Source organism: Mirounga angustirostris, unplaced genomic scaffold, assembly GCF_029215605.1.
Source record: "Mirounga angustirostris isolate CCGP_5_RB_7025 unplaced genomic scaffold, mMirAng1.0.hap1 SCAF_7, whole genome shotgun sequence".
Classification (NCBI taxonomy): Eukaryota; Metazoa; Chordata; class Mammalia; order Carnivora; family Phocidae; genus Mirounga; species Mirounga angustirostris.
The window spans coordinates 96,803,394-96,816,328 of NW_026991715.1; positions in this window are offsets into that span (position 1 = coordinate 96,803,394).

A 12,935-nucleotide genomic window follows, 5' to 3' on the forward strand; every position below is an offset into this window, starting at 1 on the left:
AATTGGGCAACAGCTGCTCTGTGCTTGGACTAACTTGGACCAAGACACTTACCTAAGGCCTCTGTCTCTCAAGGGCTTCAGTTTGCCCTTTTGTGAAATGGTCACATAATTAACAAAATCCATTCATTTATTCAACAGGCATTTATTGTGCACATGAACATGGCAGACGCTATTCTAGGCACTAGAACACAAGCTGGAAATAAGACAGACAAGGTCCCCAAGAGATACGCTAGACAAAAAAAAAAAAAAAAAAAAAAGCAAATACTCTCAGGTAGTTTTAATTGCCAGGAAGGTGTTAAAAGACAAAATTCAAGTAAATCTGAAGATCTAAAGGGCTTTATTAATTCGTGAATGAGGCAGCATCCCATCTTGCAGTTGAAGGGAAGATCCAGAGGGCTACAAAAAAGAAAGGTTTTAAAGATAAGACAAAGAAGTCATAAACAAAAAAGGATTATTTACGGTGTGGCCGCCTTTCTTTGGAGACAAAAGGGTCTTAGGTGGATTACATCATCTGCCTTTTGGGGGACGGAGGGGGCCCATGTGACAGATTGATTACCTTACTGGTTCTGACCAGACAAAACTTTTTTTTTTTTTTAAAGATTTTATTTTTGGGGCGCCTGGGTGGCTCAGTCAGTTAAGCGGCTGCCTTCGGCTCAGGTCATGATCCCAGGGTCCTGGGATTGAGCCCCGTGTCAGGCTCCCTGATCAGTGGAGAGTCTGCTTCTCCCTCTCTCTCTGCCTACTTGTGCTCTCTATCTCTCTGTCAAATAAATAAATAAAATCTTTAAAAGAAAAAAAAAGATTTTATTTTTAAGGGCGCCTGGGTGGCTCAGATGGTTAAGCATCTGCCTTTGGCTCAGGTCATGATCCCAGAGTCCTGGGATCGAGTCCTGTATCAGGCTCTCTGCTCCTTGGGAGCCTGCTTCTCCCTCTGCCTTTCTCTCCCTCTCTCTGTCTCTCATGAATAAATAAATAAAATCTTTAAAAAAAAAAAAAGATTTTATTTTTAAGTAATCCCTACATCCAACGTAGGGATTAGGGATTCTGAACTCACAATCCTGAGATCAAGAGTCACCAGTTCCACTGGCAGAGCCAGCCAGGCATCCCTGACCAGAAAATTTCTAACTGCCCAATTAAGACTACATTTCTGGGAGAGGCTGAAAGTGCAATTAGGTTAGGTGTTAAGCCGGGTTTGGTGATTTGTCCTAAGTGATGCCATTTGGGCCCTATGGTTTTCTTCTTAACAAAAATAATGTGGTAGAGTGATTTGGGTCAGGGGAGAACTCTCATCTGAGTTAAAATTTTAAACAGCTAACCTGGGATTTAAGTTCTGAGACGACAGGGACATAAATGGTCTTTTTTCACTCTTCCCTATGGCCCCAGTACTTAGAGCAGCAGTCTCTAAACTTTTTTGTTTCTGTGTCTTAAAAAATTTATACTCCAACAAAGATTTTTTTTTTGAAGTTGACACCCCAAAACTCTTGTCACAACTTTTTATTTTTTAAAGATTTTATTATTATTATTTTTAAAGATTTTATTTATTGATTTATTTGACAGAGAAAGAGAGAGAAGGCACAAGCAGGCAGAGTGGCAGGCAGAGGGAGAGGGAGAAGCAGGCTCCCCGCTGAGCAGGGAACCCAACGACATGAAGCTCAATCCCAGGACCCTGGGATCATGACCTGAGCTGAAGGCAGATGCTTAACCATCTGAGTCACCCAGGCGCCCCTAAGATTTTATTTAAGTAATTGCTACACCCAACATGGGGCTCAAACTCAGAATCCTGAGATTGAGAGTCACATGCTCTACCGACTAAGCCAGCCAGGCACTCCTGTCACAATTTTAAATAGTGGCAATGGTCTATTTTCTGGCTTGATGTTTCTTTTTTTTAAAGATTTTATTTATTTATTTGTCAGAGAGACAGAGAGAGAGAACACAAGCAGGGGGACCGGCAGGCAGAGGGAGAAGCAGGCTCCCTGCTGAGCAAGGAGCCCGATGTGGAACTCGATCCCAGGACCGTGGGATCATGACCTGAGCCGAAGGCAGACGCTTAACTGACTGAGCCACCCAGGCGTCCCTGGCTTGATGTTTCTTGTTAAGTGCTCTCAATATATTTTCATCACAACTGTAGAGCTGCAACAAACAAACACACAAAAACCTGTAGAGCTGAATATTTAGCTCATCTGGAATGTTACCACATTAATTAATTGGCAAAGCCAGGTCTCTTTGTCAAATAATTCAAATCATATTTACTTATTTTTTAACTTAAAAGTTTACCTTTATATTTTAAGCCAAATAAAAGTGAATGTATGTTATGTGACACCTTCTTATTTCTAAATTCTAAGAGAAAAAGAGTTGTAGAGAAGGAGGGATGAGTTGGTGGATGGACAAATCAATGGAAAGATCTCCACCTTCAAGATAAAGCGGGAAGTAAGGGCAATCTTTTTAAAAAGGTTATTTTGCTTGGTGCTCAAGGATTTGCCTTCAGGAGAAATTCATTCTTGGAGTGTACCTTTTTCAGTTCCTGTTATTTTACACCGAGGGTAATGGGAGCGGTGTTATGCCTTTTCTTGTGAATGGAGGAGTGTAAAAAGAAAGTTGGGTAACTGCATTTGCAGGCAAATCAATTTTAGGAAAGAGGACACAAAAATTCAGTATCTGCGGATGGATTTCCCTAATGTATCCACATCCACATACCTCTAGGAATGTCTTCCTATACCTCAAGGCACATATAGCCCAGTTTGGAAGACCCTGGAGTGGTGCTGGTCACAGGGCATTGCTCAAAAACTGCTTCCTAACTGAATGAATAGGAGGGTTCTAAGCAGAGAGGTATCTAAAGCAAATGACCTGAGGCAGGAGCTAATTTTATTTGAAAATAGAAAAGAGGGGGATTGGATATGACCCAAGTGGGGAAATTGGCAAAAGTGAAGCATATAGGAATTTATAAATCAGAGCAGAGGTTTTTAATTTTATTCTAAGCACAATGGGAACCATTAGAGGGTTTGGATGGGGTAGTGGAAGATAATTTTTTGTTTTCTAAAAGAGGTGCTTTGGGATTAATTGTATTCCCCCCAAATTCATGTCAAAGTCCTAACCTTAGTACTTCAAAATGTGACTGCATTACTGTGGTGTCTCTCCCCACCAGATGGGGGCCCCCAAATGTGGAGCAACGATCAGGTGGGGACTGGTGGTGCAGGCGGAGAAAGGATTCACCAAAGGTAGAACAAAGGAGGTAGTTTATTGAACATACCACATGGGAGCTGCAGATGGACAGCAAAGGAGAGACTGTCTGCAACAAAGCAGAGTCAGTGGGTAGGGGTTGTTTTTAAAGGTGGAAGATGAGGAGGTATGGGGATATATGGAATTTTCCCTTTTTTGGTAACTGTGCCTGGTTGTAGGTAGCCCATTGGTCTGTTAGGGCCTATGGATATTTTGAGGTGTGTCTGCCTGATGGGCCTGTCTGTATTCAGCCAGGTGGTCACTGTGGGGCCTTTTGCCTTGATCAAGTTTCCATTGCTCAAGCCTGTTGTCTAAAAGTGGCTTCTACATTTACCTATCAATCTATCATAGCCACTAACTCAGAAAACAAAAAGGGGGAGGCCCTGGTGTGCTGCCTTGGCAAATTCCTCCGTCCTAGAGACTCTCAAGGGAGCTGGGCAAATCAAAAGCACGTTCAGTTCCTGGTTGGGTTTGCCCAACTTGTTGCCAAACAAAACTCAGATAAACTCATTGCAAGAGAAGCCAGTAACTCAAGAGATGAGGGTTTGGAAAAGAGAAAGGGAGAAATTTATTTTGGGTGCCGGCAGCCGGAGGTGGTGGCAGGCTCAAGCTTGACAACCAACCTCTCCACCTGCAAGATGGGCACCTAGAGTCTGGTAGGGAGAGGTTCAGGGGGGTTATATGCAAGAGAGCAGGTAGGGAGCACATGATCATGGGTGGGGTTGGTATGTGTTCAGTGCCTGATCCAGGTCAGGGAAAGGGGTGGAATGTGGTCTTTTAGGCATTCTGTTGCTATCAGGGCTTTTCTGGCCTGGCGGTTGGAATGTTCCAGTCATTGTAAAACATCTTGGTCAATGCCTCAAGAAAGTGTGATAAGAAATAAGCATGATGGGTTTTAGTTAGAGCATGAGTTAAGCTGTCTTGTCTATTTCTGGTTTTAACTGTTGGGGGTCTATAGTTGAGCAAGAGGGCTAGCTGACAACTGTGTTTGGACAGAGGGTCCTTAAAGAGGTAATTAAGTTAGGGGCACCTGGGTGGCTCAGTCGGTTAAGCGTCTGCCTTTGGCTCAGGTCATGATCTCAGGGTCCTGGGAGCCCCGTGGTGGGCTCCCTGCTCAGCCGGGAGCCTGCTTCTCGCTCTCCCTCTTCTGCTCCCCCGCCCCCCCTCCCCATCCCCCAACTTGTGCTCTCTGGCTCTCTCTGTCAAATAAATAATAAGAATTTTTTTCAGAGGTAATTAAGTTAAAATAAGGTCATGAAGGTGGGGCCTAATCCAATCTGATCCATGTCCTTATAAAAGGAGATTAGGACACACATACCCCGCCCACCAGGTGAAGACACAGGACGAAGAATACCATTTACAAGCCAAGGAGAAAGGGCTCAGAAATAACCAACCTTGATTGCTGACACGTCCACCTCAGTCTTCAGCCTCCAGAATTATAAGAAAATAAATTTCTGTGTAGCTCCCGGTGAGTGCTACTTTGTTATGGCAGCCCTCGCAAACTGATACACGAGGCTTTCCTCAATGCAAGCTTCTGTGGGAATTGGTGCCGGTGCCTACAGAATCTGTGGCCGGGATGCAGTAACATATCTCGGCTGCTGGTAAGTTAAGGTGTAGAGTTTGTGTGCCTTGTTTTGTCTAACAAAGGCCATAGCTAAATGGTGTTTTGGCCAAGAGCTAAAAAAAAAAAAAAAAAAACAAAAAACCCAGCCCTTTGGTTTCATCTCCAGATTCCCAGATTTCAAGTTGGAAATTGCTGGTGGAAGTTCTCCATTTGTTTGGAATCATTCCTCAGTCCCATTCTTCGGGCCTGCATGTGTAGTTCTTTACATACTCCTCAGGTGATTAGTGTGGCTCTGGACAAACAAGGCCTAGCTAAAAGAAGTGGGGTTCTTTAAATCCAGGGAAGCGAGCCTGCCAATTTTTGGCACACTTTTTTTTTAAAGAGTTCGAGCACAACCATGGGGAGGAACAGTGAAAGATGGAGAAGCAAACTCCCCGCTGAGCAGAAAGCCCAGCATGGGGCTTTATCCCAGGATCCTGATACCATGACCTGAGCCAAAGGCAGACACTTAACCGAGACACCCAGGCACCTCCAAACCTTCTTTTCTAAGAACTATGGTTCCAGAAGTTGCAAATATTTAGTGAAATGGCAAAATCTTACTAAAATCAACCTAGAATTATAATGGCCATTATGGGGAATGATCCAGTTAAATTAAGATCATCTGTGCACTTGAAAGCAAGAGTTCCCAAACTAAACACAATGGGAACTAATTGCATACAGAAGCCTCCAGAAAGTTCCAAATCTCCAAGATAGTTTTGAGGGATTCCTTGCAAAAGGAATGAAGAATTAAGGAAAGTTACCTACAACCGAAGACTATGAGACTGATGTATGAGACTGACATAACTCCTCTTGCTTCCCTTTATCTTCCTTTACCCGAGTGCTCATTCTAGTAATCCTCTGTCTGAATTGCCTTTCTACTCAGAAGAGACTTAAATTAAAACGGTTACCTTTTAACGTGAGACAACCTGAGGCAACATACAATCCTTTTCAGCTATCTTTCTTTCACTCCTTGGTCACGGCCAAAAGAATTTCTTAAATCCAGGGAGGATCCTCCAAAGTTTTTGTAAATAGATTACCTCCTGAGCCCAGTAGAGAGAGAGAGGAAAATTTCCATGTTGTCCCTTCCTTTTCAAATCCAAACTAATTGGTTATTGATCCTTTCTCGCTCAGGGATAGCTATTGCCTTCTTGCTTATCTCATTTCACATCCTAAGGACTTGACTTGGCTTTCTGCCTGTCTGGGACATGTAGGTTGTAGGTCCTTTCTCTGGCTATATTTGGGAGTGACTCTAGATCTTGTGAAGAAGTATCTTTTGCACCCTCTCTGAGGACACCTCTTGGGTCCATAAAGTCATTTAATACTGCCAGAAATATTTACTGTTTGTCCTGGCTGAATCCTGACAAGATACTTGAAAGAATTTAATGACTCTGATCAGAAATCTGGCCAGATTGGAAGGTAATTCTGGAGCCTGCTAGAAATTTCTTTAGGCATTCAAGCCTAAGCTAAATGTACCCAGAGAGAAAGGAAAGCATCGTAACTGAGGTGAGTGGGGGTGTCAGTCCTTGATATCATTTGGGTGGCAACCCAATTCTTTGAGGAATTACAAACAGCTGTCCTTATTTTACAAGTCTAGTCTTTTGCGGGACCAGAGGTGTGGTTCCAGAAACAATTCCAAGTTCACCAGTCCTTTTTACTAATCCCCAAATTTCCCCAGTTTATCTCAAAAGACTTGTAAGTATTGTAAAAACTCTGGCCTTAAGTGAACAAAAGTGCTAGGAGGAGCTTGCTTTTTCCCCAACCCCCACCCATGCCTTTAAGATACAGTGTACCCAGAGTCTTTTCCAGAACTCTTATCTAAACCATCTCTTGGATATGCAAACTTCAGGGGGCGGTAATTCCTATCAAAACAAAAAAAAAAAACAGGGGGGGAGGGGGGAGAAGGAGGTCATTTGGAACTTGACCTGTCAAGGACAAATACAAATCTTTAATAAGTGTCTTTTACAAAAATACTTTACAAAATTTTAGCCATCTAGACAGGTAAACTTAATCTATTCCATCTGCCAGTAAACAAGCTTAAATCTAGTTTATAACTGGTAAGTTTTGTATTATCGTATCTATTTTATGGCAGTGATTTAAAAAAACAGACTTTTGCAGGGTACCTGGGTGGCTCAGTCGGTTAAGCGGCTGCCTTCGGCTTAGGTCATGATCCCAGGGTCCTGGGATTGAGTCCCACATCGGGTTGCTTGGTCGGCCGGGAACTTGCTTCTCCCTCTGCCTCTGCCGCTCCCCCGCTTGTGCTCTCTCTCTCTCTCCCTCTCTGACAAATAAATAAAAATAAAATCTTAAAAAAAAAAACAAAAACAGGGCGCCTGGGTGACTCAGTCATTAAGTGTCTGCCTTCGGCTCAGGTCACGATCCCAGTATCCTGGGATCGAGTCCCGCATCAGGCTCCCTGCTCAGCGAGGAGTCTGCTTCTCCCTCTCACATTCTCCCTGCTTGGCTCCCTCTCTTGCTGTGTCTCTCTGTTGAATAAATAAATAAAATCTTAGAAAAAAAATTAAAAAAGAAAAAGAGAAAGGCTTCTTTAAAAAATAAAAATTAAAAAAAGACAAAAACAGACTTTTGCCATCCTGTTGTCCTTGTACCATGGCAACAGTCTGCTCCTGAATCAGAGAAATTAAGATGAGTAAACAGTGGCTGTATATTGAACAGTTGGGGCTCTAGGGAATCCAAGATGGTTCTTGCCTGCTACCTGACAAACCCCATTTTTCAGTGTTTGCATACCTTCACCCACCACAGTACATTTAAGAGGACTTGAATTATAAATAGACCTTGGCAGGGAGACTCTTACAAAAACAGAGAACCCGCAGTGTCTGATCTGTCAGGCCCATAATCCTGGAGAGACTATTTTTATTCCCAGAGGCCTCAGACCTCCTCCCTCTGGACCCTTTGAACATCTGCAGCTGGACTTAATTCAGCTGTCACTTAGTATGGGCTATCAATATGTTCTTGCATGGATGTTTTCAGGATGGGCTGGAGCCTTTACAGTGGCAAAGAAACTGTGAGAGAATGTGTTTCCCCCTTGGGGTAAACCCTCCGTAATCTCCAGTGATCGAGGCACCCACTTTACTGGACAAACCATATGAGCCTTAATGAAAATCTTGCAAACTTCTTGGAATTAACACTGTTTTATCATCTTCCGTCATCGGGCAAGGTTGAGAGAACTAGCGGTGTTACCAAACCATCACAGCCACTGACTCAGGAAATGAACAGGGAACCCCGACGGGGCTGGACCAATCAAGAGCACAGCTCCTGGCTGGGTTTGCCAACACTGTTGCTGAACAAGCTCAGATAAACTCATTGCAGGAGAAGCCAATAACTCAGGAGACAAGGGTTTATAAAAGAGAAAGGGAGAAATTTATTTTGGGTGCTGGCAGCCGGGGCAGGTGGCAAGTTCAAGCCTTAAGAACCGACCTCTCTCTTGACAAGATGGATACCTACAGTTTTATAGGAAGAGGCTTAGGGGGTAAAGGCAAGAGAGCAGGTGGGGAGCACGTGATCATGGGTGGGGGTCCGTTTGTGTTCAGCCTGTGACCATGGGCAGGATGTGGTCTTCTGGGCATTCCATTGCTATCAGGGCTTTTCTGCTCTGATGATTGGAATGTTGCAGTCATTGTCAAAGCCTCAAGAAAGTGTGATAAGGAATAACTATTGTGGTCCATGGTTGAGCAAGAGGACTCACTGACAATGGGATCCTCAAACTTAAAACTTCTGAACTTGCCAAAGCTACTGGACTTTCCTGACTCAAGGTATTGCCGTTGGTCTTGCTGACTGTTCGAAGTTCCCCATTCTGGAAACATAAACTCACGCTGCATGGCAGACCAGTGTCTGTCGGCATACAACCTTCTGCTGATCTCTTGTTATCTCATGCTAGTATGACCAGCTATGAAGTCTCTAATGTCTTATGCTCAAGCCTATCATCAACGGATTTAAGAAGACTTCTTGGATCCCACTTCAAAGGATCCTGTTGATCCTGAGAGAGGACTTTATCACCATTTTGACATCAAACTTTTTTTTCACTTATCAAAAACTAATTTTTTTAATTTAAATTCCATTAATTAACATATATTATCGGTTTCAGAGGTACAGGTCTGTGATTTATCAGTCTTTTTTTTTTTTAAGATTTTATTTATTTATTTGACAGAGATAGACACAGCAAGAGAGGGAACACAAGCAGGGGGCGTGGGAGAGGGAGAAGCAGGCTTCCCGCTGAACAGAGCGCCCGATGCGGGGCTCGATCCCTCATAACCTGAGCCGAAGGCAGACACTTAACGACTGAGCCACCCAGGCGCCCCTCCAGCTTGTTAACTCAGGCAAAAGACCCTGCAGGCAAAGCATCCTGGGATGGGAACCAAAACTACCCCTTAAGCAATAAGGACTGCTCTGAGCCAGCAAGACTCTGCCTGTGATGGACTTGACCTTCACTGCCCACCTGCACACACCCACCAACCTTTGTTCTATATTTTTTTTATATAAACCTGGAAGTATCGTCAGCACTTTGGAGATGGTCTTTGAACACTACTAGCCTGCCGTCTTCCCGTGGTGGCCGCACTAAAATAAATTCCTTTCTTGTTTCACCACCGCTTGTCTCCCGCCTTTAGATTGTGTCTGCGGCAAGTGGCCGGGTATGTTCTGTTTGGGACCCCTAGAGCCAGGTGCTCTTGCACCCCTGCGCCCCAGCCGCAGTCCCAGTCTTAAGCCTGGTGGCTAGCTATTCTGGAAATGCATAAGAGGAAGATGGTCCCGGAGCCGCTGGAAGGGACCTTACCAAGTGCTCTGGACCACTGACGTTGCTGGAGAGCTCCGCATCAACTTGACGAGAAAGAGAAGCAGCTGACAATGAGATAGACCGCTTCCAGTTCATACTAAGTGACCATGAACCCCTTCTCCTTTTCCTTTCCTTTACTCTGACATTCTCTTAGGAAAATAATGCTCTCATCTGTGTTTCCCACGACATTGCTCAGGGCGGGGGCCGGGGGTGGATAACCTGGAATTTAGAACAACCTTTCATTTCAGGCTAGAAGAAAATCTAACGGCCCCTAATTTTTCACAAGCAAAAGGAGAGATCTCATTGGTCGACCCCCCTGAATTTACACTGTGGAGTTAGAAAGGACCTAGCAGGAGGCTTTCGGGAATCAGGATTCACTCCTTTTGGCAGGTCCCTAATTCCCTGGTTAGGGATAAAGAAAATGAGGCTTTCATTCAAAACTCAGTTCTTGAAACTACTGCAGAACCTGCAAATAAAGCAGTAGCTGCCCGACAAAGATTCTTAGCCTCTCTGGCCAGAGTTGTGTTTTTTTTTTTTTTTTTTTTAAGATTTTATTTATTTATTTGAGAGAGAGAATGATAGAGAGAGAGCATGAGAGGGAGGAGGGTCAGAGGGAGAAGCAGACTCCCCGCCGAGCAGGGAGCCCGATGCGGGACTCGATCCCGGACTCCAGGATCATGACCTGAGCCGAAGGCAGTCGCCCAACCAACTGAGCCACCCAGGCGCCCTGGCCAGAGTTGTGTTTGATAGGATAGCTCTTGATTACCTCTTAGCTGAGCAAGGAGGTGTCTGTGCCGTACCTAACACCACCTGCTGTATCTGGGTTAATGCTTCTGGGGAAGCCGAAACTCAGTTACTTAAGATCACCGAGCAAGCCACTTGGCTTAAAAGGCTGACTCCTGCAATGGGGTCTTTGATTGGTTTGGGTCTTGGGGACCATGGTTCCAAGGTACACTCCAAATATTAGGAACTATCCTTCTTATAATCTTCCTGGTGCTTTATATTCTCTCAAAATCTTTTCTTTTAAAGAGAGAGAGTGCATGCGCCTGGGATAGGAAGGGCGGCGAGGATCTTAAGCAGGCTCCATGCCCAGCCAGCGCAGAGCCCGAGGCAGGGCTCAATCTCCCTGAGACTGGAGCATTGGAGAAGCAACGAGAATGACTGATTTAGATTATAAGCCTGGAGTTGTGATCTAGGAGTATCACAGGATTAAGCAGAAAATGTCGTGACCAGTGGATACCACACAAAGGGAGAAGAGAAACAGCAAGAACTTCAGGGTGGTAGCAGACGTAGTGCTAATGCCTTAAATTTTGAGCGCATCTCTCAGGCTGAGAGTCTAATCAAAAGGGGGGAATTGTTAAAAAGAAAACCACAGACCCTAAATGGTATCATTTAAGCCAAGTCACCAAGTCTAGACTTAATACCTAACCTAGTTGCAGTTTCAACCTCCCCCAGAAATGTAGTCTTAATGGGTAGGTCAGGAATTTTTTGGCCAGCATCAGTGAGGTAATCTGCCACATGAGCCTCTCTGTCCCCCAAAGGAGTAGGAGATAATTTGCACCGTAAAACTCCCTGCCTTCCCCAAGGAAAGGTGATCCTGCCTGAAACAATGCTTTTCTTTTGTTAGTAATTTCTTGCCCCACCCTCCTTCCCACAAAACCTTCCATCTTGTACAACTCCTCAGAGCACCCTGGTACTTGCTAGGTGGGATGCCATGGATTCATGAATCACTTAATAAGCCAATTAGATCCTCAGATTTATGCAGTTGCATTTTGCTAAACAAGGTCAATTATTTAAAGTAGAAACTACTAGATTAGCTAGTATCAATTGTAGATTCCAGAGAAGAGGGTGACTTTTACATCTTATGTCCTGTGGTACTGAGTTTTTGGTTTCTTTTACCATGTGTATTCCTTACTTATATAATAATAGAAAACAAATTCTAAACTAAAAAAAAGTGGGCGCCAAGCTCCCATACTGAGGCTCTAGGCGAGAGCAGGCCCCCTTTCTTACCCTGGTGGTCATGAAAATTCCCGCACACAGAGTGACTTCTACAGAGAAGGGGCCCCATCCCATCTGAAAGCCTCCGTGTCCCCTCCCTGCGGTTGGAGAGACGGTCCCTGCCTCTCCTCCCCGCTGAGCCGTCCTGTGTCTGGGTCAGTGTCACACTGTTCACAGGATCGCAGCGTTCTTGTCTCACCGAGTCAGAATGAATCTCGCGGACACAAAAGGGTGAAGCGACGTGAAAGTTTAGTAAGTGAAGGTGAACGCAGAAAGGAAAGATAAAAGCTCTCTAGAGGGACAGGGGTCCCGAATGGGTGGCTACTGAGGCTTTTACTGGCAGTCTTGTATTGAGAACTGACCAGGAAGCTTGTGGCCTTGAGCTTCTTGGGCCGTCTTGGTTTGAGCGTGGACTACCGTAACACCCTTAATGGCTTACTTCTTTGAGGTCTGATCACTTTCTGTGATTACAATGTAGCTGCCAAAAAAAAAAATACTCCCTGACATCCAGGGCCAGGTGGTCTGGTTTGTTCCCTTATTTCTGGTTTTGTACACCTCAGCATTTCCCCACATTTGGGATTTCTAGCCCCTGTGAGGGATCCTAGTCAGGGGAGTCAGGGGCCTCCTATCTCTCCCTGCCAGTACCTTAACCCTTTCCTTTTTTTTTTTTTTTTTAAGATTTTATTTATTTATCTGAGACAGAGAGCACATGAGAGGGGGGAGGGTCAGAGGGAGAAGCAGGCTCCCTGCAGAGCAGGGAGCCCGATGCGGGACTCGATCCCGGGACTCCAGGATCATGACCTGAGCCGAAGGCAGTCGCTTAACCAACTGAGCCACCCAGGCGCCCACCTTAACCCTTTCCTTACTCAACACCAACTTTTACACTCACGTAGGGGGAAGACAGAGTAAGTTTGGGAGGCTTGGACAGTGGCAGTTTCCCCATAACCTCCCCCAGCTTGGAAAGACACCCTTGGGACTTGGAGGGTTAAAGGGCAGAGGTGGGCACAGCTCAGCCCCAGACATCCCCCCACCCCATCCCCCACCATGTTGCTTCCTTTCTTCACCCACTTACTTGTTGAACAGTCACTGTTAACTAGGATGCAACGGAAAACTACTCAAATAAGAGGGCTGAGGACTATCAGCAGAAGGGAGGAAAGGGACAAAGCGGGAAGGGAATGTGTTCTGTTTTGCAGAACCAACAGTTCCAGCCAGGGAGATGCCCTGTTTCACCTGATAGCCCCTTATGTGAGCGAGTTTGAGCTGGATCAGAGCCGAGGACCTGAACAGAAGCCTCCCTGAGCTGACGTGAAGTTACTTTAGTTCATTATA